The 27,496-nt window shown below is 42.0% G+C and overlaps 1 protein-coding gene across 34 annotated transcripts in view; it reads left to right on the forward strand.

Annotated features, from left to right (window-relative positions):
- LOC126044551 (endonuclease domain-containing 1 protein-like) overlaps positions 1 to 27,496 on the forward strand; it is a 175,487-nt gene that overhangs the window by 82,511 nt on the left and 65,480 nt on the right. For 23 of the 34 annotated variants that reach the window (XR_007507707.1, XM_049814349.1, XM_049814371.1 and 20 more), the window contains 2 exons: positions 14,946 to 16,288; positions 25,446 to 25,568. The exons of 2 other annotated variants lie outside the window; for them this stretch is intronic. The gene's annotated coding sequence lies outside the window, so the exon portion shown is untranslated. Of the gene's footprint in view, positions 1 to 13,900; positions 13,996 to 14,945; positions 16,289 to 25,445; positions 25,569 to 27,496 lie in introns of those variants that run through there. 9 more of the 34 variants (XM_049814379.1, XM_049814382.1, XM_049814378.1 and 6 more) reach the window with 5 other exon arrangements.

A 27,496-nucleotide genomic window follows, 5' to 3' on the forward strand; every position in this document is an offset into this window, starting at 1 on the left:
CCACTGTTCCCGTGAAGATCTAAAGCTGATACCCAGCAAGAATAACCCCAGCCCCCAGGACACCAACAGGAGTTTACTGCTGTTTGAGCTAAAGTGGTCTGGTGTGTATAGTCGGGTCTGTGACGTCCATAAGCAGACTATTCGGGTGGTGACTTTACTGCAGCCAAATACCAGAACAGTGATACTGACTCTGGACTAAACAACTCTGATGTTGGGAGGCTTTGTAAAGTGCTGCGTGAAGCCACATAAACTGCTCTGTACAAACCCTCGAGGCTGAAGTGCCGCGTTAGAGGAACATGACCACGTTGCTTTGGGACCCAGGCTGGATCTGTGCCTTTCAGCAATGCCATGGCCAAGCTAATAAAACCACCCCAAGATGCCAGGAGCTAGCTTTGCAAAGAATAGTATTGTTGTTGATGGTTTTTCATTAACTAGGTTACCCCAGCTTCCTGTTATCAGAAATATTTGAGAGTTGACGGTGTTACATTGTATCAGAGTTCCTTTCTCCTGCTTCATGGTCCAGAAGTTTGACTGGCTTTTCTTTGAGATAGCATTAAGCTGTGTATTCAGTATCACTTGTGATCCAAACATCGCCAGATTGTTCTGAGAGGCGAGCCTCGGGTATCACTGCAGCCAAAATCTAAGTCACCTTATTAACGTCTTCAAAGCTAGGTGAGATTTGAACAATTGGTTAATGTTCAGTGAGCAAAATTTCCTTTTTCTGTACAGAATTTGCATCCAACAGCAATGTGATGATAGGCCTGGATGACCACATTTAGTAAAACAGTCTCCTACCAAGAGTTCTTGCTGTTAGGTAAATCAAAACATGTTATTCAGAGGGTGACTCATGGAAAACTAAGTAAAAGTTTTATAATCAGATCCTCTGCAAATGCTAAATAGCACATCACAATAAAATCGTTAAAGTCTCCTTATATAAATTGTTTATATGCTGCTAATCCTTTTTTACGATGAAAAGAGTATTCAGTGGGTTTTAGTACAGGAAATTTGTATAATCTTTTAGTTACCTATGCATTTGACTTCTGTGGTTTGGCTGAATTTGAATATACTGCCTGATTTTACATCTAAAGAGCCTACCTTAACCCAGCTGGAAGTTTCTTGTGCAGAATACTTCTCAAATCTGTCACGGCTGCGGAATAATCTGGATTACAGTCTTCACAAGGGAAAGAGATTACACAAAATGCATTTTGCTGTCAATCCTTCCAGAGTGAAATTCCGTCCGTCCTTGCAGAGTGCAGTACCTTTGTCCCCAATATTATGCTGATGATCCTTTCCTCTTTCATTTATGCACGTTCTAAGTTCTGAATCTTCATTCTTGAATACTTGCATGTTGGAACCTGGGAGAGACCTTCTGTAACCTTAACCTTTACTTGCCATGGAGAAAAACAGTTGGAAAAATTTAACTGAAGAGTTTAAGATCTGTTTCCTTTCATTTAGAGTAAAGCGTGAAAGAGGGCTAGCTTTCAAAGGACTGACAGCTTTAAAAGCAGATTCATTGAGTTACTTGTACAATGCAGTAACCTTTAACAGGTTGAACGTACATGTCAGTGTGTGGGCTGGAGGAGGCTGAAGCAGAGGCTAAATTGAAGTTGGGTGAGTACAGAATTAGGGCTGACCAAAAGTCTGCACTATAACTCTGGGGAATATAATGACTTACTAAGATCAGTGCGGTTGGGAGGAAGTACATAGTCAAATTTTCCCTCATACTTACACTCAAATGTGGATAGTAAATAAAGAACATACTGCCTTTTTTGGGTGACCTTTCTTTAGTAGTACTTGTCTCGTCTTTCTGTATCCTTACTCTTTTCAAAGAGGAATTCATGGGGAAATAAATAAGATACCATTGACGGTGCCAGAGTGAATTTGCTTACAGATGTGAGCATAAATGGTATTATGAAATGGAACAAGTGGGGTGTAGGGAATTTTCAGATCCCAAGATGAAAATAATTTCAGAGAAGTGTAGACAAGTTTGAAGCATTACCAGTACAAATGAAAGTTGCTAGGTCCTTTTTTGCTGCCACCCAATTCTGTACCTTTCGGCAGCAGAGAAGTTGGGGGTTTTGTGGTTGGTGGGTTTTTTTTTTGTTGTTTTTTTTTTTTTTATGAGACCCGAAAATATGAACAAGCCTGTGTGGATTTTTATAACGTGATACTTGTATCATGGCATCACAGAATAATTTAGATTGGAGAGGACCTCAGGAGGTTTCCAGTCCAACCTCTCACTCAGAGTAGGATCACCTGTCTCTAGCATTTACCTGGTAACATTGCTGGAAATAAAGTTCTAAAAGTAGTTGTGATTATTTAGCCATTGAGGTGAAAAAATGCCTGGCAGAATAAAGGCTGCCAGTGCAATGAAAATTGTTCAGTCACACTTCTCATGAAAAGTAATAAATACTTTCCAAAGTGGGTGATAGAGGCAAAGAGGATAAAGGGAAGATCAGACACACCAGTGTTGAACTTCTTTTAACTGATCATCCCTATATTGATTTTCATCACTTACCAAGTATGGCTTAAACTAACTTGTAAGTTATTTCGGTATTGTGACCCCTCACTGAGACTCTGGTTACAGGTCAGGAGTCATTTCACTGCAATTCAAGGAGCCTGATAGTGTGAGACCGCTGGGATTTGAATGACCATTTTAAGCTTGATGTGTGTTCTGTCTATTTGTTTTCAATATCAGTAGGTACCATTAATGAACCTTGTTGGAAAAATTGATACTTCAATGTATTTTTAATGGCCTTTTTTCTTTTTTTTTAGCCTTTCAATATGATGGTGATACAGAGTGCTCTGTCTAGGCAAGGATGCATGTTCTACTGTGGGCTCGTGGTTGTAGGACAAGCTTGCTTTCTGTCACTGCCCTCTTCCGGACAGACTGTAGCTCATCTGCTCACATCTGTACTTCTCTGTTCTCTTCATAACCTTTCTCTTTTCTGGTTGCTTAGTCTGTATCTTCTACGTCTCCTTAATGAGGCCCAAGACCACACTGCCATCGCCCCATCTTTATCCTTAACCCAGGCTTGGACCCTGCACTAGGGGCAGGATTTGTGCAGTCGGATAGCTGCAAACTGAGAGCTAGAGTTGGCACAGAGATGGGAGAGCATGAATGGCAGGAGGACACACAAGTTCTCCCTTTTCAGCAGAGGTGTGTTTTATACTGGACTCAGCTGGACTGCACTGGAATTTCTGGAAGCATTAGAGAACTCCTGATAGGTCCTTACCTAGCAAAGCATTTTAGGCATGCCAGTAATCCACATGAAATTAAGATGTTGTCCATTAGGGCCTTAATTTTTAGTAACACTTAGTTTTGAATTTCCTCTGTGAACTGAAAGAACAACAATAAAATAATTATCCAAGTCTTATATGCCTTTTAAAAAATTATTTCCTGACTTCATGTTTAGACATACTGGACTGACTTCAAAAAGCCTGAGTATTCCCAGTTAAGACTGAGGACCGTTATTGCTGAATTTAAATGATACTTGAAATGAAAATAATGCGACACAAATGATAGACTTAAGAAAGAAGTGGGAGACTGAACTTTTTGTGTAACTAATGGAGCTAAGGAGGACAGGAGAGAGTAATTCCTGGGTATCAGCTGAGGCCGGAGGAGGGGCATGAGTACACTTATTGAAGGAAGGAAATACATGAAAAATCTTAGAAATATCCAGCAAATTTGGAAGAAGAGGAATTTGGATAAGCCCTTGAAAAGCAGGAAGTTGTGCTTGTTAAAATTGGTCCTTGTTGTGAGTTGCAGTTCTTGGCACTACTTGGCACTACGACTCAGTCAAGTAGTATGTTGGCACAGGCTGGGCTTGACCAGGAAATGGTTTTCTCTGGAGCTTAGTGTTGAGGGGAAACAGCTTCGCTTCTCTTTGAAGGCATGCCTGGAGAAGGCAATATTAAAAATGATTCTGCTTGAGCAAGTTCATAAAAAATTTGTCTGGGTGACAATAAATGTTTTTCAGTTTTGCCCTGATCAGCTTCTTCCTTTGAAGTTACTGCAGCTTCTTTATATGATGTTTGCATTACAGGGAGAAGCAGCTCAAACACGTACATTTACAAGGCATCTTCTGTGTTACAGAAAACTCTCAGGAGGTGAGATACAAGGTTTTATATAAAAATGAAGAAGACCCTGCTCCCAAAACCAGATTTATAACATAGAATCTCATTTATCCCAATGGGTTTAGTCCATATTTCCCTGTGCAATCTCAGTCATTTGCCAATTTTAATAAAATCTTTCTTCCTCCTAATTCAGGCTCAACCTGCAGAGGAATTTTGCTTGTTGTTCTGTCCAGTCCAGAGTGGAAGAAAGAGGATATATAAAACTCTGGATTATGACATAGTTGTGAGGTCAAATAGAGGTAAAAGGGCGCAGCTGAGAGAATGATTTTAATCTTACACTAATTGTAGTAGTAGCTAGTAAAAATGGGCTGCGAATCAAGGCTTCATTAAAAAATATTCTCAGGTGTCAGTTTAAGTTGGACCTCTAATATGGAGCAAAACTGAGGGATGAACGTGCAGAAGAGATCTAAAACTTCTAGTGTCTGAGACTTTCATAGCCAGCAGAAAGACACAGACAAGGTTTTGGTAGTGGCTTCCCCCCTTCCTCACCCCCTTTTAATTGCATCTCTTTGCCAGATCTCTACTTCAGGGAAATGTGTCTCATCATGTAGTTTCATCTGCAGGACAGTGGGGTTTACATTTGCTTGAGGTTTCAGCGTGAAGTATTTCTGATCTTCCATGGACAGTTGACCACAACAGCTGATACCCCTGTTGTTTGGCACATACGTACAGCAAGAATGGGGCTGGCTAAAGTCACTGTCGTTGAAGCAGTGTGGAAGCATGTACCTGCCCCATAGTTAGAGCTGCTTATGTATCTAACCATGCAGCTCTAACAGGCAGCTGCAGAAATAGTGATGGATGATAGCAATGCAGTGTTGTTAACAAGGTGTTCTGCAATTAAAAGGCAAATATTCCTTCAGATTTCCACTTCTGCGCTGTGAAACGGCTATTGCCATTACACAGAGGGGTGCTGGGGCACAGACAAACTAAGAATCATCTGTGACCTCAAAACAAATGTTCAAACTGGGTGTAGCGGCACTGAGTGGATCAGGTGGAAAACCAGAGCTCTGGTGGTGCGGAGCCTGCTGTTAACTTTGCGAGTCATTCTGTTATTTCAGCACACCACTTACTTTCTCTGTGCATTAGCCTGCTTTTTTTGCAAAGTAACTCTTAAGGGCTTCAGTCTATAAATGTGACTGAGGAAAAACAGCCCAGGGATGTAAGGATGGGAAAGGTGGGTTTTGGCTGAGCCCTGTGTTCCTCTTAAATACAAGAGTAGCATGAAAGATCATTCTGAGATAGCACAGGTGCTGAGGAGTCCACCAAATCCATGCAGCTGTTGGGGATCAGAGTAGAAGACAGCTACTTCAAGCAGCTTTGACTCCAAAAAAGGAGATTTGCCAGAGATGTCGCAGAATTGAATGAAGACTTCACTTACTCCTGCGTTTCTGTGGAGGGAGATTGGATACAGCCATAGCTGTCAACCATGGGAAATGCTAAATTAGAATTGTAGGTAGGTAGGTGGATAAACAGGGACAAAAGCTGTAATTACTGACTGCTGTTTGGAAAGCACCCTCGTGCTCTCCAGGCCTCCTGGTGCAGCGGTGTGATGCCAACCAACTGCAGAGGAGCCACAGTTGGGTGCCAGCGATTCATACCCATTTTGCAGAGTAGCTTTGAGATCTGCAGATGATATAACTGCTAAGTGTTGTTATGAATGATTCAGAGCTTCTGGCTCCTACTTCCACACATGGATCATCAGACTGCTTTTCTCTGCCATTTTAAAATAATTGTCTGAATTACCTGAATATCTTCGAAGCAGCTTGAATTTTTTGTTCAGGCGCTGGCTTTAGAAATGAAATCTTTCATCTGATACACTTAACGTTAATTTTCTTTAATGGGATTCTCTTTACCCAAATTTACATGATTCAGCTTGCAGTCTGTTGGATATGTTCTTCTCTTCCAGTGATAAATTTGCCCAAGCATCTCCCAGTATGTGTTGAGAAACACGTAGGTAGCTGTTTGTGTGCCATCCACTTCCACAGGCAGATAAACAATGAGGGGTTTGTTTGATTGGCGCTCGAACAATACTTGAGAAAAGCTCTGTTGCGCCTGCCTGTCAGTTCTGTTGTTGTACTTTGCTCTTGGTGACATCATTGGTGGCAGCTAAATGAAGTATATTAATTGTTAGATGCTCTTTGACCAAGGACGTTGACTTTTCCTGGCAGCCAATCGTATACCGCTGGTTTTGCTGGAGAAGCTGCTAATCTACCATAATATAGTAATTTAGTTACAAGTGTTAGTGAGAGCAGATTGGGTCTGTTTATGTAGATGGGAGATAACTAAAAGAGAGCTAAAAGCCGTGGGAATTACTTTTACCTTTTTGAGGTCTGGTTCTACAGCAGCAGCATAGAGCTCTGAAATGAATAACCATCTGCTGTGTTAAAAGTTGCCGCGATGCCTCTGAGGTTAGTCCTAGCACGGGGAGCAGTGCTGTATTATAGGGTCACCTCTTCTTGCGGGTAGAGGTGTAGCTCAGACGGATTGCAGCTGGGCATAGCCAGGCCTGTACCACTGCCCCAGGACACCTGCTCGAGTGTTAAGAGTTCATGTTACTTCCACAGAAGTGATCCCTTTGGTCTCTTCAGTTTCTTCAGAAAACTGTTTATATACATGCGGTTGTCTGCTGAGGAGGAGATCAGCAAGGGCAGTGAGGTTAAGAAATGCTTGCTGCTAACTCTTCTTACACTGAGAACAAGGCTGACTGGCCAGGGAGTTTCCAGATAAGATACATCAAATGAAGCCGTGCTGCAGAGGCCAGTACAACGTCACAAGTTTCAACACTACTCATAAATAGCTACATCCTTCTGATTGTCCTTGGGATCCGTCCTCTTTGCAGTCAGCTTTTCCATGCAAGGAGAGCTTAGCCCTTGATGCTCCGCTCTAGAGAAACGCTTCAGCAGCACCCGTTTTGTTTTCCTCCCAAGAAGGATCTCCTTCCCTGACCGTGTCCTCTCCAGAAATGTAAATCTGAGGCAGTAAACACAATATGTGTGGCATTGACGTGGAGACTAACTGGTTAACGTAAGTGGGAAATACAGTCCGGAGCTAGTAGTGCGCTTTGAACATCTTGCCCTTAACCATAAGATTATTCATTCTTCCTTATTAAGATCCTTTTATTAAAGCAGAAGGATATTGCATGATGAAATCCAATTTCTGCTTTTCAGGTTCCGGTGTTTGCTTTCAATTTAATTATTTTAAGAGTGAAAATGGATCAATTACTTTCACTTTGCACATTGGCCCAAATTCTTCGTCCAGCTCGTGTGTACTAGGCCAGCGCTGCGAAATTTAGTTTGCACATTGAGCAAGAGAACTCTTGAACGAAAACTGTAAGAGGCAACACTTGGGTTTTTCCGCGTAAATAAGTAGATAGAGAAAAATCTGCACTGTAAGTCATTGTCAGAAAGCTCCCATTTTCCGTGTTGCTTTTTACAGTAGCTTAAAGCAGCATTTGAGAATTTATACCACTGTTATTCATCTGACAGGGCTGCGAAGTTCCCAGCTTCCCTTCTGTGAGGGAAAACATCCCAAGTAACTGTCTGGACTAAGTCAGATGAATCATGTCATGGAAGTGACAGTTTCTTCGCAGTGACTATAAAGGGGTTCCCTGTGACTAACTCAGATACCAACATCTACGCTGCAGGTATTTAAATAGAAGTGAGATTAATCCCACTTGTCAAGTCTCCTCCTCGCTTCCAGTTGGGACGCAGTGTATTGGGGGTTTCATTGGCTTGGGAGAAAAATCTGGAACAGAATTCTAAGGATTTTAATTTATAGATATCTGCCATTTTTTCCCCACCGAATTTTGCAGTGGAGTTTGTAATTACGCTGAGAAATTAACCTGTCTGTCAGAGGACTTGCGGTTCTCATTTAAAAGCAGTCAAAATACATGGTAGATGCATATTTGGAAGAAGTTAAGCATCATCCAGTAGAAACCTGCATTTTGGGACAGGCTACAGCTGTTCGTTTTGGTAGCTCCAAAAACTGTGCTCAAACTGTAGTAATTGCTGTAGACCCTCCAAACTGCTGGCATCTCTGCATTGGCATGTCCTCATGGGAGCAGGAGCAGCATCCGAAGTGCAGGCCCAAGGGGACTGGAAAGATTCAGGTGAGGTTGTTGCAACATTATGTTTCAAATTAGTTTCTCTTGAGTTGTTTGTACATTGAAAATAGAGGCCTTGCTGGAATATTTCTGCAGGATAATACTGCTGTGTGTTGATGTCTACAAACTCTTTGTTGGCAGAGTCTGTAGACAACCACACAGAAATGTACTTTGGTGCATTTGGAGGAATATTTGCCCAGCAGGTTGATGCTACGTAAACATGAATATGTACATACACAAATAATGCCAGACTGATGGATCAGGAAAGAGCAAAATTCCCGAAGTGGATGGTGCTACTGCTTTCCTGTGCTGCCTCAGGAGTGCATTTTGGTCCTTCAGTGAAGCTGATGATGGTGAGGGCAGTTTGTGTCTCCGCTGGTTAGTTCGGGGCATCTTTACAGACTAAATCCTACATAAGGGAAGGAAAACAAATTGGTTTTGCTGCAGTGCTGGGGCTCAGCTGTTCTTTCTTGGAAGGGTGAAGATGGTATTTCTTCTACCATCCGGACAAGAAGCACTCTTTGCCATTGCCCTTCAGGGTCTAGCAACAAAATTTCTTTCCTTTTCCAGTTTAAATTGACAGTTACTTTCCATTGACATGAGTGCCAGTTCCAAGGACTGAGTCAGGTGTTGAAGTGCTCATAGTAAATTGTTAATCCTTGTCTATTGAAATTGCACACACAGGGAATGTGGGGTGCAATGCCATGACAAGTACCATCTCTGAGCGCCCGCAATCGTTACATTGGTGCTGAACTGACTTGTTCTTTTTTGAGGGAATGTTAGTTGGGGCGGATACATGCTTGTGCTAATGCACTTTTAAAGTGGGTTGAGTTAAATTAAGGAACTGGCAGCGAGAACAAGCAAGAAGCCTAAAGGAAGCAGTGCTGCCAAACGCTGGCACCCCTGCCAAGGCCAGTACACCGGAGCACAGCTAGGTACACTCTGAAACGTGTCCAGCCCAAGAGGTGACTTGCCCGTGAAGCTGACTCAGAGGGTCGTGGGCTGCTGCATGTTTGCTTATCTGCTGTGGAGCGCTTGAGTCTCCGGGACACAAAGTGCTTGACCCTTTTGGAAAAGCTACATTTTGCAATGGCAAAACATGATGCTGGGGGTTGGCTAAATCTTGCCCTGTGGTTTGGTTGTGCCCTGAATGCTCTCCCTCCCATCAGTTCATGCCAGTGATGTGTTGAAGAGGTTGCGAATGGGTTTTGTGTCTGTTGAGCTCTTGGGAATGTGCAGAGAGTGGAACATTGCTCATCTCACGGTGAAAGGCAGCATTGTGCCTCCAAAGGTTCAACTCACTCTCCTATTTTCCTCTTGTCTCAGCCCCCTCTCTGGCACACACATACTCTCCCAAGACATAAAGTGATTTACTAAGGCCACACCAACATCAGAGTTAGTAGTGCTGGAGCTTAGGTCTCCATGGCAGTCCTTCTCTCAGCTCGCTGACTTACGTTGCCTTCCTGCGCGGGCACATTTTTACATGCCGTGTCTGCATATCTCAGTTCTTTGGCTCTTGAGATACCATTTTACCTGTACTCTTCCATCCTAGGTGAGGCTAGCAGGATAAACATTGTTTGATCCAGAGCAAAGACTTTGCTGTGATTTCACTGAGATGCCAAGAGTTTCAAACGTGCCATCTAGTGGCATAAAGAGCACTCAAAATAAAGGAAATCCCCTCAAAAATCCACCTTCCTCCTGATACTTGTTTTTTCTGAAATGCTGCCTTGTTTGGGGCAGAAAATTAATATTTACGGCCCCTGCTACCCTGTTAGGTTTTCTGAGCGCTGGGGAACTGAGCTCTTCAAGGATTTGTTAATCAGAAGGAGGAACAGGGAATTTTTTAGTCTACTATGTAAAGTTTATGCTAAACGTAAGAGGTCTGTACCTTCATACCAAGAAAACAGAGTTCATGCTGGTATTGCATCCCCTTTGAGGATCTGAATCAACTTTGCAAGCAAAATAAATCTAAGGTTAAACCACCCTTGCTTTCTAGAGGAGGGGAGAGGGAGGTAACAGTAATGTGCTTGTCCGTAGCCACGCAACAATTCATCAACAGAGCCCTGTCAGGAGATGCCCTGCATTTGTAGATCAGCACTAGGACATACTCCACCCCAGCTAGTAACATCAAGTACTTCCAGCTTCCTCTCCGCTAAAGAAGGGTGCACCAAATTGCAAAAGGCTCGAAAACCTTTCTAAAAGCTTACATTCATCACTAGGATAAGAATAGGCCTTAAAATGAGGAGTGTTGAAAGGCATGGGGTTTATACCACAATTTGGCATGTGCATGCAGTGAATTACAGTCTGAATTAAATCCGTCTTGGGTGTTTGTCTTTACTGTTATCTTCTGTTCAAGCTCTGGCGCAGAATTAAAGTTGCTCAGGTTGTTTATGTGTGCTTGCTGTTCCTAGAATTTTTACCTAGAGGTCATCGTGTCCTTTTCTCTTATTACCAAGAAACTTGCTTGCTGTTGGGATTGCATTATGCGATCCATCTGTTGTAGCTGCCAGAGTAAGTCAGGAGAGCAATTCTGTACTGCCTTACATGCCCCTCAAGTCATCCTTTTCATGCCAGGGTCAGAATTCAGCCATTCCTATCATCTCCTACGGCTCCAGACTTTCTTTGTGCATGCTGTTTGTTTGCTTTGCACGCAAGCCCATGAGACGAAATCTAAAAACCCCCGAAATTGCCAACACTGGAATTCCAAACTTAAAAAAATATGGAAGATGCCTGTAGAAGTAATGAGAAGAGTTAAACATCTAAGAATTGCCAGCAAGCTAAGTGGGAAGAAAAAAAGAGTGCCAGTATTAAATGCTAGAAGTGTAGCTGTCCTAACTTGAGGTCTGCTTATACAGCTTGGATAAAATGCAGGAAGAGGATTAGGAAGAGAAATCGGAACTAGACTTCCAAATGCCCAGAGAAGTCCTTTTCTCTGTAGGGTAAGGGTCAAGCTGCTCTTGCACATTCTCTCAGTCTGAATCTTTTACGTCTTTGTGAGCAGTAGCGTGATTCAGAAGGAGGGGTGAGAGGTCACCACTCAGCTCATAAATGTGTAGTATCAAAATTACAGCATGCTGCTAGGCTGTGGGGATAGGAGGAGAAAGCAGAGTATGTCTTCCGCTTCCCACATAAGAGACATAGCAATAGGAAGATGCAGAAGGGTGAGTAGCGTCTCTGACCATATTTTCCAAAGAAAATTTTAGTGTAGTGCTTTGTGCTGGACCTCAGTGCTGTATTGTGGACCCCTCTGAAAGGTTAGGCCAAGGTACCTACAAGATCAGTTCTAGAACACTTTAATCTTAGGCAGGAGGAGGTTTAGTTTGCATCTAGTTTAGTCCTTGAACTGCCTCTGTGATAACACAAAACGGGACATGGCCGAGGGGAAAAAGCCCTGGCATTATCGATGAAGCGATGTGGAAAGTGCATGTACTCATCAGGTGGAGACTGATTTATTTATTTGGATGCAGACACTTCAGTGACACTGAAATGGGTATTTTTGTCTTGCGGGCTGTGTGTGTGTGTACTAACTGCACTCACTCAGGGAGCCATGCTGTCCTCTCGGCCCACGTTAAGACATGGATGGTTTTAGCCCAAGCAGGTTCCCTGCACCAACGCTGCATGGCGCTTACACCAGGTCTTCTCTGTGCAGCATAAAGACCACCATAAGATGTTATTCACAACCTTTCATTTTTGTTTAGTGGGGATTTTTTGGTTGGTTGGGGGTTTTTGGGGGGGTGGGAGGGTGTGTGTGTTTTGTTTGTTGGTTGGTCGTTTTGGGTTGTGTTTTTGTTTTGCCCTTTTTTTTTTTTTTTTTTTTTTTTTTTTTTCATTTTAAAGCACCTGATGCTACAGTCTACCCATTCGGTAGCTTTATTCTGAGTACAAGAGCTTGAGTTTTAAGACCTGGTCACATACTCAGCTTTTGGTCCTAAAGACTGAGTTGGAATTTGGTGTGGCACGACAGTATCTGGTGGTCCTGGGAAGTGCAGATCTTGCTGGAGCGGTGTCAGAGGCCTGTGTGAGGCTGTGGGAACCAAATCTGGTAGAGGCTTACCTGTGCTGCTCCTCGCAAGGATCCTGGAGTAAGCCATCCCTGTGAGCATACCTGGGTTGTGCTCCCTCCTAACAGGCCACGGGAATAATCGAACACGGATATGCTGTTTACCACAGTTCAGAAAGCTGCGTTACTTATTAGACAAAGTGGATGTACCTGCCAGTGGAGTGATTTGTTCAGAAGAAGAAAAATACCAACAATATACTTGTAAAAAAATCAGCACTGAGAAGGTTAACATCATGCATTTGAAAGTGGTTCTCTTTTGTATGTGCTGGGGTTTTTCTTGTTTTGTTTTGTTTAGGGTTTTTGTTTGTGTGTGTGTATTTTTGCTTTTTTGTTGGTTTGGTTTTTTACCCAAAGTTAAATCAGACTTGGGTAAGCAATGAAGATAAGCCATTCCAGCTACTACATGTTTTTTATTTTAAGGAGCGTGATGTTTTTACACCAAAAAAGCAGATGCTTTTTACCTGTCATCTTTCCTTTGGCTAAGTAGGTTTTGATTTTATGGCAGGAAACATTTGACTGTTTGTACTAGTGGGATGCAGCATTTGACTTTACGACTACAATGCAGGTCTTTTATTAGTAAAACTTAATGTGTAACAGGATAATTCCGTTGCACCTACTACTATACTGGCTTGATTTCGTACAAAATAAGTTTCTACTTCCTTGAAGGCCTTATATAAGCCTTAACTGGGAACGAATCCAGCATGTTCGATCACAATAAAGGAGCTGCTTTCAGAATGGGCTCTTCTTTAGAAATAGTCGTAAATAGGTTTATATATAGGCACTGCTATTATACACAAAACTTGCTGAAGAAATGTTTCCTGAGAACTAGTGGCTTTAATGTACGCCGTGGGGACTCTGCTCGAGCTAATTTTGAGCAAACCTGTTGTAGTAATTCAAGGCAAGGTTTAAAACACAAGAACATCTCTCAAATCCATATCTGCTGAAAAGGCTGGGTATAGAATGGCTGCTTGCTGCAAAAAAGGCATTTGATAAAAAGGCTTGGAAACTTCGGCTGACATCCTACGTATGCAAATGCAGGTGCCGTACATGTTATATTTGGATTTGAGGGTTTTTCAGATCCATTTCAAGTCAATTGGTAGCAGCCTTACGTGGTTTGATCCCTCGCTTTCATCACCCATGCCCAATTATTATACATGAGATCCATCAGCCCCCTCTCACCGATAGTGCCTGCAGCTGAGCATCAGCACGTTCGGGAACAATAAAGGGCTGTCATTTGGGAGTTTCTTTCCCTTCCTAATCGGGCAGGACCCAAAATTACTCCTTCGCAGAGCTCGCCGATCAGGCTTGTGTCTTGAACAGGTACGCTCACATCTGAGCCGTGCGAGGATTGGTTTTAGGGATCTTTGTGGGTTTACATGCAGTATTGTTGGTTGCGTGCTCTCGTAGAGTTTTGTATAGGTACAGGACAAAACGTGGAAAGACTCCTGCCTTTGTGATTGATTTTTTAAGGATAATTTGCTGTTTCGTTCCTCGCCTCGTTCCTAATGAGCTGAATTGTTAAAATATGTTAATGTAAGGAGACACACGAGAAAGGGTGAAGCAATATACTGACACATTGAATAATTAGATCATCTCTTGCGCAGGAAAAAAAGTCAAGTACGAAACAGGAACAAGAAGTGCCTCCCTCCCCCACTGTAGAGGCACCAGGTCTGGCTCTTTCTGCATGCAGAAGCAGGTTAGACAATTAGATCTTTAGTATTAATTGATTTTTGTGAAATTCTTGAAGATAAAAAGTGTCATGTATAGTAACTGTCTTCTATTCATCTGCTATTTTTTGGGAGAAGTTGGGAGTCTCGTTTCAGAGGACTGAATTAGTGAGCTGCGTAATTTGTAATGAAACAAAAAAAATGATTGTTGCAGGACTGAATTTGTAAATGCTGTAGTGGCTAATCAGGTCTTCTCAGGAAAATCCTAGTGAATTTTGTCCTGAATAAGAGGTAGATCGAGGGAATTTGATAGAGGCACAGGACATTGTGGCTGCCTTTCTGATAGTATTTGGCGTTTTGGCAAAGCAGTGCTTCGTATTTCTTAAAAGATTTATTTCTTTGAAATAATAACTGCTTAATAATCAATAATATCCCAGCCCCGTGTGAACCTACGCCTGTGGGGAGGGCTGTGACAGTACTTCGTCTTTACTTACATGAGTAAGCGCTCTTCTGTGTTAAGTTTACTTGTTTGATAAACATAACACTTTGCTTTTGTTCTCTTAATCACTTCCTTCGAAGAGTTAACTTCCTAAGCAGCCACAGATTAGTTCTCTCAGTTGTTTTAATTATTTTTCTTGTCACGCACAGTGAAGGTCTAGTGTTTGTGAAATGTCTTCTTTTTTTTTTTTTTTTTTTTTTTTTTTGTCCCCCCTTCCATGGCAGCTTCAGTGATGCTGGCATTGAAAACCTAGCCGAAATGCTCTCTGTCTGCAGTCCTGCCATTTATTTTATTTTATTTTATTTTTTTTAAACCAAGTTTCACCTTTTTGAATGTGAATGCTACAGAATAGAACACTTGTCCTTTAGGGTGATTTGAGCGCTCCGGAGTTTTGTATTCCTGTAAGGGGTACTCGAGAGACTGGAGCAGTGGGCTTCCACATGCTCGCTGCTGAGTAATTTCCTTTTGTATTGCTGACAGGTGACTCAAAGCAGGAGCTAGCAGATGGCTGCATCGTTAGCTGGTGGCCACAGCCTTAGGAGATGAGTTTTGGAATTTCCATCAAAGTCGGGATTAGGCTCAGGATATGCCAGTGGCACAGAGCACCCCGGGGGAGTGTGGAAGAAGAGGAAATCATTCATAGCGACTCATCTTGTGGTTGGGTGAGTCAGGGGTCTGCTGTTGGTGGTCAGAAAGGCACGTGGCTGACTACACCGTCTTTGTGTGCTCTGCAGGATGCAAACTGTCTCTGAAAATTAATTCTGTCCTTTTGATTTTTGTCCAGTGAGTTATTTCCAGAAAGGAGTTACTGTATTTTCTGGAATGAGTATTGTGAAATTCTCTTTTTTACAGTGGGCAAGTTTTCAGCTGGTGATTTATCAACAAAGTATTTTACAGATCATAGTTAAAAGCTCTCCTTAAAAAAAAAAATATCCTGTGCGATAGGGAAAGTAAAAGCATCTCAGTTTCCAAGTGATGAAGAAATAACCGAAAGAGCTAGTTCTTGGAATAGTAGCTCCATTGGCACTCATTGGTGATTTCCTGTGCATTTGCTGCAAGAATCGCTCTGTGATGTGAGTAGGTGGTACTAAAGGGTTATTACGAAACCAATTTTCAACCAGACGTTTTGAGTCATGGATCGGGAAGAGGGATAGCAGCTTCAGAGCTTTCTCTTTGTTCGAGCAGTGCGCCTGAAATGCACACGCAGGATATTTTGTGCTTGTATGGAACAAGGCAGACTGGGGATAGGTGTGGTACTACGCAAAGTGCTCTTCTTCATGGCACTCCATCTCAGGGATGGGAAACGAGAACATGGGCTGAGAGGCGGCAGCAGCGCGCAAGGTGCACAGGGAGCAGTTTCCTGACTGTCTTTCAATTGTAAGTATTTTCTCGTGGTTTTTCCCAGACGTGAGAGACAAAACGGAGTTGCGTCAGGATGGATGTCTGCGCCAAAACGAGGTGGTGGTTTGGAGCGGTTTGGTTCTGTTCTGGAAGCAGATGGGCTGCCACTGGCAGGAGACAGTTGGCTTCTCCATCAGAAAAAAAATGGGGTGTTTAAGGGAATTGGTCTGGCTCTTAAACCGAAGGAATTGTTGACCTACTGACTCAGTTATGAAGCATTAGAGAAGCAGTCTTACTGTGGTTTCTTTTGTTGGTGGCAGATGCAGAAGACGTCTGTGAGCGTACGGGTATGACTAGCAAAGGAGAGACGGTTCTAGTACCTGCTGCCTGTGGGATTTATTTTGTGCCAGGAAGGAGCTGAGGTGCTGACTACTGAATAACACCTAAACTTTATTTCTGATGCTTCTTCTGATAATGCATTGGTAAGTTTATGTACTTCTCATTTTCAGTGCTAAGATGGTATCTTGCTAAATGTGATTGAAAGAAAGCTTAACAGCTTTTTGAATGTGGCAAGGTGTATTCGTTTTTCCACTGGAGCAGCTTTTAGAGAAAATACTAGCTGGCGTGCCGCAGTTAGGAGTCTGTAAATAAGGGGGAAACCTTTGTTGATTAGGTTGACAAACACAATTTGAAATTGCTATTCCCTTCCCCCTTTAACCTACAGACCTCTGCTAACGTTGGTACTAGGCAGAGGGGATGGGACAGCCCTCCAGCTTTGCGATCGTATCATCCTGGAGTCATGGCTATGCTGTAATTTTCCTGCTACACTTCACTGAATGAACAAGGCTTCGGTCTTTTTGAATTTCACATGAAAATCAGATATCCGTCCCTGGAATTAAATCTAATGATACTTTTCCTAAAATATGCCTAGAATAGAAACAATGTTATTTTTAAGTGGCTCTGTAAATCCCAAGGGAAAAAGCTACCAATTAGTGGTTTGTCAGAAAACCCAAATCATTGGCATATTATTGGCTAGAAGGAATCACGTTGGTTGATGGAGCTAGGTCTGGAAGTTGTGCTCCCTGAATCTGCTGTCAACTCTGCCAGTAGTTCGGGAGGGATTTTTTGGAGGGGGGACTTCTTGGGCGAATCATTCTTTATTCTTAGTCGTTGATAAAATGAGCATTACTGAACTTTCCTTTAGTGCTTTACCGGCATTATCATTGTGTTTTCCATGTAGAGAGGATGCTGATATGTGATACGGTAGGTCTTGGACTTGCAGATCATTGTTTTGAATGCATACGTTATTAGAAGATGGGGAAAACAGAACAGTGATTATTGAATTTATCATGCTCTGTGACGGGTCTCTTCCAGACACCAGCTGTAGGAATTGCTGGTGCTGTGTCCTAACCATCCATCACGAAGGGAGGAATTCACTGCTGCTGTTCTTCCCTGGCTGAGTGACACTGGGATGCCTTGCATTCCCAAACCCACTTGAGTCGGCAGTTGTAGCGAGGCGCTCGCGGATATTTTTTTCCCTTCTTTTCCGAAACAGCTACTGAGAAGGCAGTCCGTACACTACACATCCCTCTGGAACTGCAAATAAAACCAGTAGTTAAAAAAGAATAGGAAGGTTTAGCATTGTACTGGATTTCCTTTTCTTAAGTGCTTCCTTTGGATCTTGGGAGAAGAGCTCAAGAGCAGGGTGACTTTTTGGCGAGCAGTTGGACCAAAAGGCGTGGGAGGCAGGGTCGGGGAAGAGTCACTTGGTTGTTATGTGGGTGTGAAAAGTCTATGAAAAGGAAAGGGCGGAGGAAAATATTTTACTTGAATTAAACAAATAAAGGAAAATGTTATATGAATTAGATATTTGAAATTGGATTTTGCCAAGTACTTTTGTGAATTAACTGCATATCTTCTGAAAATCATTTATTTAACCATAAGCTTATCAAAATGTTCTCGGGGGGACTTTTTTTTAAAAAAGCAGCAACAACAACAACAAATCATTGTTTTCTTATCATTTCAGATAAAAAGTAAGGAAGTTGCAAATTTTTATAGCCCCTAAATTGTTAACTGTTAAACCTGTGTTGAAGCAGTGGATCAGATTTCCTTAGGCTTACAGTGGAGCAGTTTCATTTGCTAAGAAATTACAAGCAGGCCCTGTTTGAGGAGAACAAATCTTAGATCTTCAGTTCATTGTTGTATACCTACCTGTGGGACAGGGAAATTGCTGCTTTTGAAAATCACCTGTTTTGGGGAGCAGGCTTTTACCATTGACGCAGTGCACAGGGATGGTTCACACCCAAAATAATTGGGAAAAATGATATTTTGAAGCGTGATTTTTTTTTTTTACATGTGTATTTGTAATATCTCCATTTCCTTGCAGTTTTTAAAATGTCACCTAATATGATTGAGAGAATCTAAAATATATGATGTAGAGATTACATTTTTCTATGCCTCTTTTGATTATCTTGTGGGAAAAAAAAGGCAGCACATGGAGGCAGGTTTAACAGCACTTTCTCTGTGAAGCAGAATACTGCTTATTATGTCGGTTAGTGAAAGACCTGATTTTACAAAAAAACCAAGCAAACAAACAAAAACAACAAAAAAAAACCCCTTTATCATAAATGGTAGCTTTTTAAACACAAGCCACAAATTGCTTATAAGGAAGACACTAACACAGTGTGAAATTAGATGCACGGGTGCGTAGTGTGATGTCTTCTACTAAACCAACACAATGCTTGACGTTTTAGGTCTGTGTAGTGTCTTGGTAGCATTCTTTTGTGCTGATCTCTGAGGGATTCCCATCCGAAAGTTCACAGGCAAGGTACAGAGAATTTGTTGGCTTTTTCTTGTTGTTTGTTTTGTAAATTTTTTTTAGTTCAGTTCTTTATGGCCTGTAGCTATCCAGATGCAGAGTTTGCAGCTGAAGTTTGCATACAAAATGGTGAGCTCACAATTGCACCTGGAAAAGAGGAGCGCTTCCTCTTCTATCGCTCCACTAGAATGATAATATGAACATTAAAAAAAATAATAATTCATTGAGCCAAATAAAAATGTATGTGTATCAGCAATGTGAGGTATGAATAGAAGCCGCTTTTATCCACGCGTTTTCAGGGTAGAGTTGTGTGCGACAATCTCTGCTGTCTAATTCCCTTGCTTGTTTCCCATATGTCTGCCGGCAAAACTGGGCCACCTCTAGGCAGTGCTGCCATGCAGTGCTGTGACTTTGAGGGTTCACTGGTGCAGTTAAGTGGAAGCTAGCAGGCGTTTTTAACTTCTAATCAAAGTTTGGGCACCTGAATTGTAACTTTAAGGACCTAAGCGGCTACTGAAATTCCCCATATGGCCTGTTATTACAGGCTCCTGTGAGAGTGTATATGCAGTTTTATTGCCAAAACACGAGGTTGGCAGAAGTGAGTCATAACTGAAGATCTCAGCTTTTCTCTTTGATTTACTTTTATCCACCAAAAATAAAAATATTTCCAAGAATACAGGTAGGTATATGTTGTTCTCCTGTTAGGGCAGAGCTCTCACTGGCTCTTAAGAGTATTTACATAGCTCATAGGATGTATTTTTCAAGCTTTAGTATAAAAGGTGCTGTGTATACATTTTATCTAATCTTCAGTGCAGTAGGCATGAGCAATTCCTGGAGAAGGGACCAGAATATAGGGCTCTACCCCTTCTCCTGCGAGTTTGATTCTCATGGAGTCATATTTGCCCTCCAGTGCTTTCTCTTTATGGCTTTGTGAATTTTGAATTCCTCTCTGAGCTGGCCCAGCTCCAGCAGGAAGGCAGAAAGCAGCCTCAGCCCAAGCTCTGCTTGGAGTTGGCTAGTTCGAGGACTTTGTAGGAGGTGGGATCTGCAGGGGGAAAAGTGCCCAGTTTCCCACGTGAGCTCTTACCCTTGGGTTACTACTTAAAGGTGTCAATATTATCTTCTGCGGACATGTTTCTGGATTACTGTGATTGTTACATGTCTTGCAGTTGATGCTATTTTAGTGCGACCAGAGTGTACCTAGTGAACTGAACTGCTCTGCAGATTTCACGCGCAGTTTCAAAGTTAGCTTCTTTCACAGTCGCCACTGATGACCGTGTGGCCGTCAGGTGAGCCGGCTCATTTTGCTGATCTGGTTGAAAACTAGAGTTTTCTTCTCCCTTTTCTTTTCTTTTGGGAAAATTAGAACTGATCCAACTCATTGCATAGCTGCGTGACTGCTAGTGCTGATGGGGAAGCAGCAGGAACTCATGGCCAGAAACAAAGGAGGAGGTGGGACTGTCCCTTTCAGTGACACCTGCATGAAGTACGGTTCAACCTGCTCAGGAAACCATACATCCCCTGTCTCTTAATCACAGTGGAGCTCAAGTAAAAGCTAACTTAACCTTGTTCTCCAGAAGAAGCAATCTACTGATTTTTAGTCTTCCCTGTTTTCCTCTGGCATCTGGATTTTGGGTGTCTGCATTTAACCTAGCATCGGTGTACAATGAGTAGTCAATGTACTCCTTTTTTTTATTTCCATTTTCTGTTCAGAGCCTAAGTACTTAAGAGTAGGGTTAATAATGTCGTATGGTGGCACAGAGGAGTCCATCCCTTGCTACAATTTCTAGTCATCAATATAAATCAATAGTATAGAAATAATTATAGAGCCTAATAGGCTCATGGCATTTATTGAATTCACATGTTTTCAAACAGCATCACCAATTGTTCTGTTCATACTTTTCACAAAATTTGCCTTTGTCTATATCTCACAAATTACACCCTGTCCTAATCGGAGTTGGGGTAGAATTTTTTTCCATTGGCCAGGAAAAAAATGGCAAAACACCCCCAAACAACCCTTCAAAGAAGATTTCAGGGCAGAGATGGTTCAGGCAGTGGACTTCCAGCAGACACAGCACAGTTCTTCATGTTGTGAAGGATTATCATTCTATATGCCTCTTTTTTCTACTCTCCTGCTTTGGAGATTTTTTCGCTGCTTCTGCATTTCTGTCTTGAACTTCCCGATTCTTCAACTTTTTAGTGCTGTAATCCATTTTTCTCATACATACGCTTTAAATATAAAAGGTGTGCTGGTGCCATATGTCCTTTTGCACTTTCATCTTTCTGTAGGTACTCTTACCTAATAACTTGAAAATACCAAACAAAGCACGTGATCTGAGAAACAATCTGGTATTTTACCCTAAGGGAGGATTTTCTCAGCACACAAACCAAGAGTAAATAGTTAAAAATGCTGTATAGCATAGATCCAACAAAACTAATGCTTACTTGCATGTATGAGTGAAGTTATTTGCATGCATAAAGGTTGACAAAGTTGAACTCTGTATTGTCAAATCTGTTGTCAAAAGTTGACCCCGGGCATTTTGCAAGAAAGATGATGATTGTCTCTTTAATTACTTAAATTCTGTTTTGCCTGTTTAGGAGAGCTACCCACAACTCTGTAATTACTGCGCGCCTGCCATTCAGATCAGGCGTTCTACTGGCAGCGTAATGCACAACTTTGAACAAGAGTGGCGTGGCATAGCTACAAGGACCTCCGTTTAATTGAACACTTTGATTATCCCACAATAATCAGACAATTGAGTTGCTACAAAAGTTTGCCAGCACTCTAAGCGCTCCTACGGAATTACAGAATCATAGATATTAGAGATGGAAAGTGCATTAGATCATCCAGACCGTCTTCTTGCCAGTACATGTTTTCTGCTATGCTTCCCCCCCTCACCCCCCCCCTGTGGTTTATGGCTAGAGATACTCTAAGAACTTGGCCTTCCACTTCAGTCTTCTGGAGTCTTTTCCACAAAGTTTGATGGCGAGATTTTTCTTTGCCTGATATTTGGCCTAAATTTTTCCATTTCTTTGTTTCACCATATTATTTCAAGTCTGCGTTCTCATCTTTCAGTAATTCTCTCTGTGGTGTTAACAGCCTGTAAATATGAATGGAATAGTATTACGTGCTCTTGAATATTTGATTATCACCTTAAGTGCTGCATGTTCAGTTCTTCAGGACTGGGGAAGATTACACTGATTGAACATAGGTTTCAAACAGAACTTCTAATAGTACAACTTCTCAGATGAATATTTAATTCCAGTATAAGAGTGGTCTGTTCTGGTGTCACTTGAGAAATTGTTGAAAATTACCTGAAAAGGCCAGTTTTACTCAGAAATGAAAATGTTTTTATATGGGGGAGTTATGCCAGTGTAACTTAAGTGATTTTTAACTCTATTGTGGCATTTAAACTGCGGGGGAGCGATGTGTGCAGGCAAGTCTGCAGAGAGCATTACAGGGAAAATGAAAAAATTACCTTTTTCCATTAGTGACAGAAATAGTGGAAGTTGTAATGCAGTTATATGAGGACCCCCCCCCCCCCCCAGCTTTCCATTATCCTATGCCTTTCTCAAAGTTTCTTCATAACTACTGTTTCTTTTTATAGTTTCACTTGTTTTGGTGGGATTTGGGGGTTGCTTGTTTGTTGTCTCTTTGTCCAGGCTTGCTCTTTGCCACCAGAAGCCTCGGGTGCCTAAGCAGGGTTGTCTCCAAAGTTTTCCCTTGTCTTGACCACAAAGAGCTAGATCAATATCCCCCCAAAACAAATACTCCACAGCCATAAACAGGACAAATGGGCATTGTTTTTGCGGTCACCTCAGGAGAGACAGGCCAGTTGGTGTGAGCTGGCGTATGGCCACGCTGGCCTGAGCCAGGCCCTTTGGAGCTGCCAACGGTCATGATACAGCGCCTTTACCCCAGACCTCCTCCGGTTTCTGAAGCATGACTACTGTTTTTCCTTTCAGAATGCCGCAAAGGATGAGAGGGTTGTGTTGCAAGCCTCCAAATAAAGGTTTTTTTGTAGGGTGGGGGTGAGGGTGTGCGTTGCGTGCCTGCTGGAGGCACAGCATGCCTGGAAGCTGGCAAAGGCAGGGCCAGCACCAGCACTGTGCAGTCCTCATCCCCACCATCCCTCCGCATTGAGTCGGAAGGAGGCGTTGGACTCATTCGGAAGGGATCCCAGGAGCGGGTTAGCGTTGCTGTGGCATGGAGGGCTTGAGCTCAGGGAAGCCTCCTGGACCTCGGGAGCTCAGGCTGGTAAGCTGTCTTCTTTAAGCCACCGGGAAGCTAGATGCTGTGTAGGGATGTTGATGAGAGAGGTGAGGATGGGCGTATCCATAGGAGGTAAAATTACTACTAGTGAGTGGATTGAAGGTGTTTGAGGATCAGGTTGTGTAACTGAACGGGGAGATGAATGAAAAGCATGTAAAGGGGTGGGTTACTGAGTGAATAAGAGAAAATGTGAGTGGGCGGGTAATTAGACTGGCAAGTGAGAGAGGAGGTAGGAGGGGGTGAGTAGATGGGTAGGTATGTAGCAAAAGAGTCGGAAGAGCGTTATGGGCTGACTCTGTGGTGATACCTGAAAGACTGGTAACAACCACCCCCCTCAAGACGTGCAGAGAGGACCGATGGCCAGCGCTGTTACAGGGACTGGGGGGGGTGCAGGTGAGCAGGCAGACCCTCGAGACCTCTGTTGCTTTCCACTGGTCTGCGTGCGGCTTGTTTGGATGGCACATCATTTGCTCTGCCTAAAATTCACTGTGCCTGTGCATGCACTAAACAATAATCTTCACCTGGGTCAGACAGTTGTATTTTGCTAGTGTTCCATTTTGCTTGTGTTCCTGCAGAAATACGCAGGACTGTAATTATTTGCTGGGGGTTTTTGGCTCGAACAGTCAAAGAGAAAGCAGAGAAAGAACAACAGAGACTTTTAGTCTGGAGCATTGCAGTTTGTAGTGGGTATTCCCAAGAGCTGAAATGACCTGAGAGCTGCAGGAAGGACTTAACTGAGAAACAAAAGGTACAAAGGTGAGGGATACGCTGGAATTACAGGTGCGCAACACATCAGCATAAAGGCGTCTCCTAGATTTGAAGATACTTTCATTTTAATGAAGTAGATGGGAAGGCAAAGTAACTTTAAATCATTATCAAACCTTGACTGACGGGGCTTTTATTAGGATCTTTTACTATAACTGCTGTAAGGCTGGACATAGTTCACCATGACTAATACGTAACTTTTTAATTTACTATGGCAGAGTTACAACCCTAGCTGTGGCCTCTCTGTAGTCAAGTACAGTCAGGCTATTGTTTAAGGTAATGGCCCTACTATCCTGTTAAATTATATTAAGTTGTGCACGGTACATTTTCAATATTTATTGTAATAGAGCAAGTCCTTTTGAAGCCCAAATAGAGGTGAATGACTACTGCAGGAAGTCACAGGCTTTATCTTAGCTGCCAAAAAGGTGTGTATTTAGTAAGGAATAACTTGATACGCATTATTGTACTGAAAAATCTTACTAGAGACCAGTCCCTGCAGGTTTTTCATCCAGTAGCTAGGTAAGGTGAGAGTTTTCCTTGCTGGACCGACTTTTTGATGAAAACTACATTCCTTTGTATGTGGACTTGACAGCAGGACGAAGACCTGGTATATCGAGTAGCCTGCTGCGAGGAGCACTGTCACCCCACACTTGCCGTTGCATCGTACATCAGTGGTTTTAGCTCAGGTTGCATCAGTTGGGATGGTTGCACCCACGTCGTGCTCTGGAAGCAGTTCGGGGAAGGAGATGGCCAGCCCAGTGTTACGGCATGTTTAGTAACTCTTACCAGCTCTGCGGTGTTCGCTGTGTTGGTTTTTTTTTTTTTTTTTTTTTTTTTTTTTTTTATTGCCAGGCAGAAGTCTGTAACACTGGATTACAGGGGTGTCTGGAAAATATGTCAGGGTATTGGTAACTTTAAAAAGTATCCCTAAGCAGTGAGTGAAATCTTCCTCATCTTGAACATGGTCACCTGTTGCAAACTAAATTTCCTATAAAGCTTGGAACTGTAACAGAGCCAGCTCGTACAGTAGTCAGCATTTACTCATTTTTTATCTGAGACAAATCCAGAAATAATTTGCTGTGTTTAGGCAGATGTTTCTTACCATTAAAACAGAGCAAATCTCTTGCGGATGTTCAAACGCTGTAGTAACTGTGCAAAGTAAGATACAGAGGAATGTGTGGGTATGTTTAATACAAGTCTGTTGGGTTGTAGATCTGTCAAAGCCCCAAATTTGCATTTCTTACATAAGCAGGAATCCTGGTAGTGTTTACACATGCTTTGTGCTTTAGGAACTGCAGGAATTGAATTGCTGTGTGAAAAACACTGCTCTTAGTTGCAGTCTGTGGGGTTGCAGAGACACTGTTAAATTATTTACAGTTGCAATCCTAACTAGAAGTTTGTTTGCTGTTACGCTTGATATTAAAACTTACCACAACAATCGTAAGAGCAGCATGCGACCTCAGTGGAAGTGCGGACAGTTGTACATTTCTGAGAATATAAGGAACAAAAACCTAGAAGTTTCCCTTCTGTTTAATTAATTGTTTGTTTTTGTCGGTGACAAGGTTACAAAGCATTTGTAATAAGCATGCTTCATCTTTTGCCATTTTTTTTCCATATGGGTGTGTGCTTCCTTTTCATTATGTTGTTTTTCTTTCTTTTTTTTTTTTTTTAAACACTGCCACTCCTTTCATTTTAAGAATAAGAAATGAGCTGCTTGCTGCACAGAAAAAAAAGTTTCATAAACATGGCAATTCTGATCCTTCTAATCTTTTATTACCTGTAGGGACAGGTGCAGGAAGCTACTACAGGAGAGGAGGTTTACTAACTTTTTCAAGACTTGGGATTACACAAAGGAGCAGTATATTTTAGACGCTACGGAGAAAGTTCAGAACAACGTGGTCGAAAGGTGCGTTGCTCAGAAATACATCCCTTTTGCTTCGCTTATTTCACTTCAATTCTGCCCCATAGAATTGTGAGCCCTTCAGCTAGCATTTCAAACACAAAACTGAAATAGGCTGTCTGAAGTCTGTACATGCTATTGGTTTCCTGCTGTTTATAAAATAGATCTGGAGATGCTACCTTCTAACACTTTGGTTACCTGGACTTCTGTTTGTTGCTCAAGAGAAAGTGAAGGGAACCACTTGCTTGATCTCAGTAAAAAAGAAAGCAATTAATGCCATTAGCTGTATTGACTGTGTAATGCTGAGATAGCGTCTGTAGGAAAACAACCAGACAGCTTAAAGAAGAAGTAAGATTTTTTTTTTTTTTTTTTTTTTTTAGCATGCTGAAACAGTTTAAAATGCTGAAATGGAGGTAGAGCAAGGAGGGTGGTAAAAAATACATCACCCATCCCTTGTGATTCTGTGGTTTTGTCTGAATCTTCCCCCCCCCGCCCCCCTACGATCAGCCATGCGTTTCAATTGTGATCGCTGCCCTAAGACCGTAGCTGCATGCAAGATGTCTCATTTGCCTAATATTAAAAATGTGTGTAATAACATTTTTGTAATGCTTCCCATCTGGAAGACACGTTGCACACCTTTGTATTAACATTCACGGCACCCTTTTTACATGTTACTGTGTTTTGTAGGTGGAGACTACTGTGAGTGGACTTGTTAGTGTACAGTTCTGGTCTGAAAAATAGTTCAAAGCAGCTTATTTATTGCCAGAATTAAGTTTTCACTATTCGTCTGTCTTGCTTGGTCTAGTAGAACCAATCCATTTGTGAGAGAGTCATTGGTCTGCTTAAGAAAGTTACGGTTCATTTACCAGAAGAATTATTAACCAACTAACACATAGTGAGGGATCTGAAGACCTTCTTCCTCCAGTCATTCAGGAGATGCCTGGAAGCTTTAAGGTCTTGGTCTGAAATTGTACATGCAGACCAAATTGTAGCCATATCATAGGGTGTGAATTCCTGTCAAAAATTGTCTCAAAATGGTACATCCATTAAAACATATGTACAAGTAATTGTCAAACTGCCATTTATATTAGCAAGGCTACATTCTTTCTTGAATGAAGTTAATAAAATTGTGTCAAAGAATGGGATAACTGCAATATGAAATAACCAGAGGTTAACCTTTTCATTCTCAAGATTTGTAACAGAGGTATTGCTGCCTAAGCAGTATTACAAAAAAGAAAGAAAAGAGCAGCTTTATGTGCTAACATGACTTTGAAGAGGGGACAGTCCATTGATGGTTTTACAGTATGTAGGAAGGCAAGCTTCTGAGACGCTTGTATACTTCAGATATATTTGCTTATACTGCTTATTTTTGCTGATATGTACTGATTAATAAATTTCCATTTTAAGTGTATAGCCATCGTTTAAAAGATCAGATTTTCAAACTGCCAGGCAGCAGGCAGCACCTATGTGCTTAATTCCAGCTGGTGGTGACACCTTCTGGATGCTGAGCACTTCGAAAATTTCACCTGTCATTTGGGTAATTGATTGTAAGTTGAGTTTTTCCCAGAGCCTGGCATGATCCACAGTCAGTAGTGTAGCAGTAGGAGAAAACAGTCCAAATCTGCTGTCTCCCAGGCTTGTTCTCTGAACTGTTATAAAATGTTTTCTTTTCAAATTGTTTTTAGAACACAACGATGCAAATTTGAACACTCTCTGCAAATTTGACCTGTATTTATATCTGCATGTTTGGAAGAAGGCTGTAAAATTATTTCTGTATTGTTTTCAGTAAATCTCCAGTTTATTATTCTGAGAAAATTTGATGCATCTGCAGTGATCTGGCTTTCTGATCTGCAGATGCACAGCCTTGCATATCTAGTCAAATCAGTGTAGCAACTGCTTTTACAAACTACGTGACAATGTACAACCTCCGATCT

Source organism: Accipiter gentilis, chromosome 11 (assembly GCF_929443795.1).
Source record: "Accipiter gentilis chromosome 11, bAccGen1.1, whole genome shotgun sequence".
Classification (NCBI taxonomy): Eukaryota; Metazoa; Chordata; class Aves; order Accipitriformes; family Accipitridae; genus Astur; species Astur gentilis.